Here is a 9,337-nt window from a genome sequence, read left to right as displayed (position 1 = left end):
ACATGATGCACACATGAGCTAGCCTAGAGCACTACCAGCAGCTAGGGATGTGACATTGCTCTTACAGCAGTCATGCATAGTAATTTTATATCAATCCTTTTAAGTTAAAAAAATAGGAGTACCTTTCAAAACGTTCAATTACAAACTCGGGCACATGCTCCATTCAACAGTAGCAAATAGGAGTAATTGCTATATATAGAAATGTTTCATTGCACTGTGATGAAAAATTGGGTATATATTGCATGAAAAAAACTTATTATATGACAAAGATGGCGCTAGCTAACCAATCTAAAAGAAAAGCATGCAAAAAAGAAAATCCCTGCTGGCTGTGGGGTTCGAACCCACGCGCACTTATGTGCAGAAGATCTTAAGTCTTCCCCCTTAACCACTCGGGCAAACCAGCTCAATTGATTATAATGTCACCACAGCCTATATGTACTATTACTATCACACACGTTCTTTCGAACTATACATACTATAGACCACACCCTTTACTTCTAGATATAATTTAGTTCATCGTGTGTCACAATAGATCATATCCTTTCCTTCTAGTTCTAGTTCATCGTGTGTCACAACATATCATCTAGGTCATCGTGTGTGCCTGAACTCCTGAAGCCTCGAGCGAATAAGTCACATGCTATGCGTACTTCCCTCGTACTACTCCTTACATTCCCATGAATAAGGTCTTTGGCCATAAATTGGACGGACAGTATATATTATTGTGACTTAAATTATACCACTGAAAACTGCTTTTCAATACGAATTCAACGGTATAATTTTGGTCCGATATAATTCACATATGGTTTGTCTAATCTGTGGTCAAAGTTAAATTTTAGGATGCGTGTGTGCCTTATTCATTGGAATGAAGGGAGTAGTTAGCGAGGGGCTAGAAAGATGCAACAGATTGTTAGGGCAACTCCAGCACGGATTAACAAATGGATGGCATCAAATATTTACGAATACATATGATCGTGTTCGTTGATAGCGGTTGAGATGTTGGCCATCCAATCACATGTATCAATTGGCCAACCCATTTCAGACGATTGAAACACAAGTACGGACAAATTTTCAGCTAAAGGGACGAACTTGAAGCATGTTTCATATATTACAACCAAACAAATGAAATTCAACAAAGTTCAAACTAAATTTAACCTAAATTAAACAAAACTAGACAAGACACTGAACAGTGACCTTTTAGGCATGGCCTCCTTGGCCAGGGGACCTTCATTGTCGTCCGAGCCGCCATCCGTGCACCCGTCTTTTCCGTCGCCGTTGTCACCGCACCAATGTCGAACGCTCGCCAGGCGTCCTTCCGGCAACCGCGGCATGGATGCTCCGTCGTATCCGTCTATCGTGGCTTGTCTTTGACGGCGGCGGCGGTTGGGATGAAGGCGACACACTTGGATGATGGCGGTGTGCCCTGACTTCGCCAACGTCACTTTGAGGAGCTGGTTGTTGCACCGGCGCCGATAGCAGGCGACCGACTCGATGGCCGTCTTGGACTGGTCGAGGGCCCAAGCCTCCTTGAGTGTCGGTTTTGTGAGCACCTAGGCCGGGACGAGTTGGCTCTTCGTGAACGCAACCCCGTGCACTGCCTCCGCCTCAGCTTTGCTTTCTATGTCGAGATGGATTTAAGGTAGTTTTAGAGTTAAATAAAGTAATAGTGTCTAGATATGGCAGTTTATAGGTAAAAGCTATGAGTGCAGAGGCTTGCTCCTCTATTCGCTTTCGGATTTCTGCAATAAGTCATCAAACCCAAATTGTACTAGTGTTAATAATGATGCAAATGTTTGGCACTCTCGTTTATGTCATGTTAAATTTAGTTTAATGTCTCGGCTATCCACTATGAGTTTAATTCTGAATTTCACTGTTGCCAAATATTCTAAGTTCGATAGTTGTGTGCAATCGAAGCAACCTCGAAAGTCTCACATGGCTGTCGAGGAGAGAAACTTGGCACCTCTAGAACTCATACATTCTGATCTATGTGAGATGAATGGTGTGTTAACAGAAGATAAAAAGAGATATTTCATGACGTTGATTGATGATGCGACTATATATTGCTATGTTTATTTGTTGCGAACTAAAGATGAAGCTTTAGACTACTCTAAAATTTATAAAGTTGAAGTTGAAAATCAACCAGAGAGAAAGATAAAGTGTCTTAGGTCAGATCATGGTGGAGAGTATTTTCCCAAAGTATTTGATGAATTTTATGAGGAACACGATATTATTCATAAGATGACGCCTCCCTATTCCCCCCAATCGAATGGGGTTGCCGAGAGGAAAAACCGCACGTTGATTGACTTGGTGAATGTCATGTTAGACACCGCTGGTTTATCAAAGGCATGGCAGTGGAAGGCTATATTGACTTCATGTCATGTCCTGAATAGCTTAACAAGAATACAGAGAAAACCCCTCATGAGAAGTGAGTTGGGAGAAAACCATCACTTTCTTATTTGCGCACTTGGGGATGCTTGACGAAGGTCAATGTGCATATCCCTAAGGAACGCAAACTCCAACCAAAGACGGTGGATTGTGTCTTTCTATGCTATGTTCAGCGGAGCATTGCATATGGATTTTTAATAGTTAAATCTGAGCTACCTGATATGAATGTTGATACTATAATGGAATCTTGTGATGTAGTTTTTTTCGAATATATTTCCTATGAAAGATATGCATAGCGTTGCTAGATTTTCTTCTGAGATAAATCGGGAATCTAGTACAGCTGATGAGTATTTTGGAACAATCACCTGAGGAAGTCCTTGAGAATGATAACAATGAAGCTCCTGCAAGGAGTGAGAGACAAAGGATTGCAATTTTTTTGGTAATAATTTCGTTATATACCTTGTGGATGACACTCCCAAGTATATTGCAGAAGCATATGCATCTCCATGTGTAGATGATTGAAAGAAATTGTTCATAATGAGATAGAATCAATTCTTTCTAGTGGAACTTGGGAGCTAACTTAACGACCATATGGTTGCAAACATGTGAGCCATAAGTGGGTGTTCAAAAGGAAGCTAAGGCCTGATGGTACTATTGAGGAGTACAAGGCGTGGCATGTGGCCAAGAGCTACACTCAGAAAGAATGCAGAGATTACTTTGACACCTATTCACATGTTGCTAGAATGACCACCATTCGGGTGCTACTCTTGCTGGTCGCCTCTTGTGATCTTATCATTCATAAAATGGATGTAAAGACAACTTTCCTAAATGGAGAGTTGGAATTGGAAATCTATATGGATCAGCCTGATGGGTTCGTGGTAAAAGGTGGAGAGAGAAAGGTGTGCATGTTGGGAAACGTAGAATGCAACTTCAAAAAAAATCCTACGCCCACGCAAGATCTATCTAGGAGATGCATAGCAACGAGAGGGGGAGAATGTGTCTACGTACCCTCGTAGACGAAAGCGGAAGCGTTAACTTAACGCGGTTGATGTAGTCGAACGACTTCTCGAATCAATCGATCATTTAATGAACGTACGGCACCTCCGAGTTTTGCACACGTTCAGCTCGATGACGTCCCTCGAATTCTTGATCCGGTAGAGTGTCGATGGAGTCGATGAGTTCCGTCAGCATGATAGCATGAAGATGGTGTTGGTGAAGTGATCCGCGCAGGGCTTTGCCTAAGCACTACGACAATATGATCGAAGGAGTAAACAGTGGAGGGGGCACCGCACACTGCTAAACAATTGATATGCTTTGGGGTGCCCCCTGCCCCTGTATATAAAGGAGGAGGGGAAGGAGGCCGGCCACCAGGGGCGCGCCATGGAGGGGGGAGTCCTACTAGGACTCCCCTCCTAGTAGGATTCGCCCCCCTCTTTTTCCTTCTTACGGAGAGGGGGAAGGGGAAAGAGGTGGAGAGGGAGAAGGAAAGAGGGGGCCGTGCCCCCCACCCCTTGTCCAATTCGGATTGGCTTGGGGGGGCACTCGACACCTCCCGTGGCCTGCCCTCTCCTCTCCACTATGGCCCATGAGGCCCATTAACTTTTCCCGAGGGGTTCCGATAACCTCCCGGTACTCCGAAAAATCCCTGAACCTCTTTGGAACCATTTCGGTGTCCGTATATAACCTTTCAATATATCAATCTTTACCTCTCGACCATTTCGAGACTCCATGTCATGTTTGTGATCTTATCGGGACTCCGAACAACCTTCGATCACCAAAACACATAACTCATATAATACCAATCGTCATCGAACGTTAAGCGTGCGGACCCTACGGGTTCGAGAACTATGTAGACATGACCGATACACCTCTCCGGTCAATAACCAATAGCATAACCTGGATGCTCATATTGGTTCCCACATATTCTACCAAGATCTTTATCGGTCGAACCGCAATGTCAACATAGTTATTCCCTTTGTCATCGGTATGTTACTTGCCCGAGATTCGATCGTCGGTATCTTTATACCTAGTTCAATCTCGTTACCGGCAAGTCTCTTTACTCGTTCCGTAGTGCATCATCCCACAACTATCTCATTAGTCAGATTGCTTGCAAGCCTTCATATGATGTGCATTATTGAGAGGGCCCAGAGATACCTCTCTGGTACTCGGAGTGACAAATCCTAATCTCGATCTATGCCAACCCAAAAAACACCTTCGGAGATACCTATAGAGCATCTTTATAATCAACCAGTTACATTGTGACATTTGATAGCACACAAGGCATTCCTCCGGTGTCCGGAAGTTGCATAATCTCATAGTCGGAGGAATATATATGACACGAAGAAAGCAGTAGCAATAAAACTGAAAGATCATTATGCTCAGCTAACAGATGGGTCTTGTCGATCACATGATTCCACTAATGATGTGATCCCGTTATCAAATGATAACTCATGTCCATGGCTAGGAAACTTAACCATCTTTGATCAACGAGCTAGTCTAGTAGAGGCATACTAGGGACATGTAGTTTTGTCTATGTATTCACACATGTATCAAGTTTCCGGTTAATACAATTCTAGCATGAATAAGAAACATTTATCATGAATAAGGAAATATAAAATAACAACTTTATTATTGCCTCTAGGGCATATTTCCTTCAGTCTCCCACTTGCACTAGAGCCAATAATATAGATTACATTATAATGAATCTAACACCCATGGAGTCTTGGTGTTGATCATGTTTTGCTCGTGGAAGAGGCTTAGTAAACGGGTCTACAACATTCAGATCCATATGTATTTTGAAAATCTCTATGTCTCCCTCCTTGACCAAATCTCAGATGGAGTTGAAGCGTCTCTTGATGTGTTTGGTCTTTTTGTGAAATCTGGCTTCCTTCGCCAAGGCAATTGCTCTAGTATTGTCACAAAAGATTTTCATTGGACCCGATGCACTAGGTATTACACATAGATCGGATATGAACTCCTTCATCCAGACTCCTTCATTTGTTGCTTCTGAAGCAGTTATGTACTCCGCTTCACACGTAGATCCCGCCACGACGCTCTGCTTAGAACTGCACCAACTGACAACTCCATCATTCAATAAAAAGACGTATCCGGATTGTGACTTAGAGTCATCTGGATCAGTGTCAAAGCTAGCGTCGATGTAACCATTTACGACAAGATCTTTGTCACCTCCATAAACGAGAAACATATCCCTAGTCCTTTTCAGGCACTTTAGGATGTTCTTGACCGATGTCCAGTGATCCACTTCTGGATTACTTTGGTACCTCCCTGCTAAACTTATAGCAAGGCACACATCAGGTCTGGTACATAGCATAGCATACATGATAGAACCTATGGCTGAAGCATAGGGAATGACTTTCATTTTCTCTCTATCATCTACAGTGGTCGGGCATTGAGTCTGACTCAATGATACGTCTCCAACGTATCTACTTTTCCAAACACCTTTGCCCTTGTTTTGGACTCTAACTTGCATGATTTGAATGAAACTAACCCGGACTGACGCTGTTTTCAGCAGAACTGCCATGATGTTGTTTATTGTGTAGAAAACAAAAGTTCTCGGAATGACCTGAAAATCCACGGAGATAAGTTTGGGAAAATATAAAAAAATACTGGCGAAAGAATCAAGGCCAGGGGGGCCACACACTGTCCACGAGGGTGGGGGCGCGCCCTCCCCCCTGGGCGCGCCCCCTGTCTCGTGGGCCCCCTGATGCTCCACCGACCTCAACTCCAACTCCATATATTTCGTTTCATGGAGAAAAAACCAGAGAGAAAGTTTCATCGCGTTTTATGACACGGAGCTGCCGCCAAGCCCTAATCTCTCTCGGGAGGGCTGATCTGGAGTCCGTTCGGGGCTCCGAAGAGGGGGATTCGTCGCTGTCGTCATCATCAACCATCCTCCATCACCAATTTCATGATGCTCACCGCCGTGCGTGAGTAACTCCATCATAGGCTTGCTGGACGGTGATGAGTTGGATGAGATTTACCATGTAATCAAGTTAGTTTTGTTAGGGTTTGATCCCTAGTATCCACTATGTTCTGAGATTGATGTTGCTATGACTTTGCTATGCTTAATGCTTGTCACTAGGGCCCGAGTGCCATGATTTCAGATCTGAACCTATTATGTCTTCATGAATATATGTGAGTTCTTGATCCTATCTTGCAAGTCTATAGTCACCTATTATGTGTTATGATCCGACAACCCCGAAGTGACAATAACCGGGATACTTCTCGGTGATGACCATAGTTTGAGGAGTTCATGTGTTCACTATGTGCTAATGCTTTGTTCCGGTTCTCTATTAAAAGGAGGCGCTAATATCCCTTAGTTTCCACTAGGACCCCGCTGCCACGGGAGGGTAGGACAAAAGATGTCATGCAAGTTCTTTTCCATAAGCATGTATGACTATATTCGGAATACATGCCTACATTACATTGATGAATTGGAGCTAGTTCTGTGTCGCCCTATGTTATAGCTATTACATGAGGAATCGCATCCGACATAATTATCCATCACTGATCCAATGCCTACGAGCTTTTCACATATTGTGTTTCGCTTATTTACTTTTCCGTTGCTACTGTTACAACTACTACAAAACTATTATCTTTACTTTTGCCACTGTTACCATTACTATCATACTACTTTGCTACTAAATACTTTGCTGCAGATACTAAGTTATCCAGGTGTGGTTGAATTGACAATTCAACTGCTAATACTTAAGAATGTTCTTTGGCTCCCCTTGTGTCGAATCAATAAATTTGGGTTGAATACTCTACCCTTGAAAGCTGTTGCGATCCCCTACACTTGTGGGTTATCAAGACTAATTTCTGGCGCCGTTGCCGAGGAGCATAGCTCTATTCTTTGAGTCACTTGGGATTTATATCTGTTGATCACTATGAGGAACTTGAAAGATGAAAGAACCAAGATTTTGCCTTCAGCTACGAGGGGAGGTAAGGAACTGCCATCTAGCTCTGCACTAGATTCTCCTTCCGTTATTAGTAAGCTTGCGACACCTAAACCTGCTACTGGTTTGATTTCTGATATGTCGCATGTTATTGATGATGCCACTTCTGCTATGCATGATACTTATGATGAAACTACTTCTGTGTGTGATACTACTGTGCCATTAGGTGAATTTCTTGATGAACAACTTGCTAGGGTTAGAGAGAATGAAATTATTGATGATAGTGATGATGAAAGTTCTCCCCCTGATTATGAATTACCTATTGTTCCTGAGGGTTATGTTATGAATGAGGAAGCTGCTAGAGCTATCTTTGCTTGCAAAGATAGATATGATCTTAAGAAGTTATTAGCTAAATGGAAGCAGCAATTGTTGGGTTTCGTAGTAATTTCCAAAAATTTCCTACGCATACGCAAGATCATGGTGATGGCATAGCAACGAGAGGGGAGAGTGTCCGTCCACGTACCCTCGTAGACCGTTAGCGGAAGCGTTATAACAACGCGGTTGATGTAGTCGTACGTCTTCACAATCCGACCGATCCAAGTACCGAACGTACGGCACCTCCGAGTCCAGCACACGTTCAGCTCGATGACGATCTCCGGCCTCCGATCCAGCCAAGCTCCGGAGATGAGTTCCGTCAGCACGACGGTGTGGTGACGATGTTGATGTTCTACCGGCACAGAGCTTCCCTAAGCTTCGCGACGATATGACCGAGGTGGAATATGGTGGAAGGGGGCACCGCACACGGCTAAGGAACGATCCGTAGATCAACTTGTGTGTCTATGGGGTGCCCCCTGCCCCCGTATATAAAGGAGGGAGGGGGGAGGTCGGTCGGCCCTTGTTGGGCGCGCCAGGAGGAGGAGTCCTCCTCCTAGTAGGAGTAGGACTCCTCCTTTCCTACTCCTACTAGGAGGGGAAGGAAGGGGGAGAGGAGGGGAAGGAAAGAGGGGGGCCCCGCCCCCCTCCCTCCTAGTCCAATTCGGACCAGAGGGAGAGGGGGCGCGCGGCCCTTCCTGGCCGCCCCTCTCTCTTCCCACCAAGGCCCATGTGGCCCATTAACTCTCCGGGGGGGTTCCGGTAACCCTCCGGCACTCCGGTTTTCTCCGAAATCACCCGGAACCTTTCCGGTGCCCGAATATAGTCGTCCAATATATCAATCTTTATGTCTCGACCATTTCGAGACTCCTCGTCATGTCCGTGATCACATCCGGGACTCCGAACAAACTTCGGTACATCAAAACTTATAAACTCATAATAAAACTGTCATCGAAACCTTAAGCGTGCGGACCCTACGGGTTCGAGAACTATGTAGACATGACCGAAACACATTTCCGGTCAATAACCAATAGCGGGACCTGGATGCCCATATTGGCTCCCACATATTCTACGAAGATCTTTATCGGTCAAACCGCATAACAACATACTTTGTTCCCTTTGTCATCGGTATGTTATTTGCCCGAGATTTGATCGTCGGTATCCAATACCTAGTTCAATCTCGTTACCGGAAAGTCTCTTTACTCGTTACGTAATGCGTCATCCCGTAACCAACTCATTGGTTACATTGCTTGCAAGGCTTATAGTGATGTGCATTACCGAGAGGGCCCAGAGATACCTCTCCGACAGTCGGAGTGACAAAACCTAATCTCGAAATACGCCAACTCAACATGTACCTTCGGAGACACCTGTAGTACTCCTTTATAATCACCCAGTTACGTTGTGACGTTTGGTAGTACCCAAAGTGTTCCTTCGGTAAACGGGAGTTGCATAATCTCATAGTTATAGGAACATGTATAAGTCATGAAGAAAGCAATAGCAATATACTAAACGATCAAGTGCTAGGCTAATGGAATGGGTCATGTCAATCACATCATTCTCCTAATGATGTGATCCCGTTAATCAAATGACAACTCTTTTGTCCATGGCTAGGAAACTTAACCATCTTTGATTCAACGAGCTAGTCAAGTAGAGGCATACTAGTGACA

The 9,337-nt window shown here is 44.2% G+C and overlaps 1 non-coding gene across 1 annotated transcript; it reads right to left on the bottom strand.

Moving 5' to 3' along the window:
* Window positions 1–320: 320 nt before the first annotated feature.
* Window positions 321–403, bottom strand: TRNAL-UAA. Its single transcript has one exon. It is a non-coding gene; the product is annotated as a tRNA-Leu (tRNA).
* Window positions 404–9,337: the final 8,934 nt, after the last annotated feature.

This window comes from Triticum dicoccoides, chromosome 5B, assembly GCF_002162155.2.
Source record: "Triticum dicoccoides isolate Atlit2015 ecotype Zavitan chromosome 5B, WEW_v2.0, whole genome shotgun sequence".
NCBI lineage: Eukaryota > Viridiplantae > Streptophyta > Magnoliopsida > Poales > Poaceae > Triticum > Triticum dicoccoides.
The sequence above is the reverse complement of the archived record's forward strand: the minus strand, read 5'-3'. Positions and strand labels throughout refer to the sequence as shown.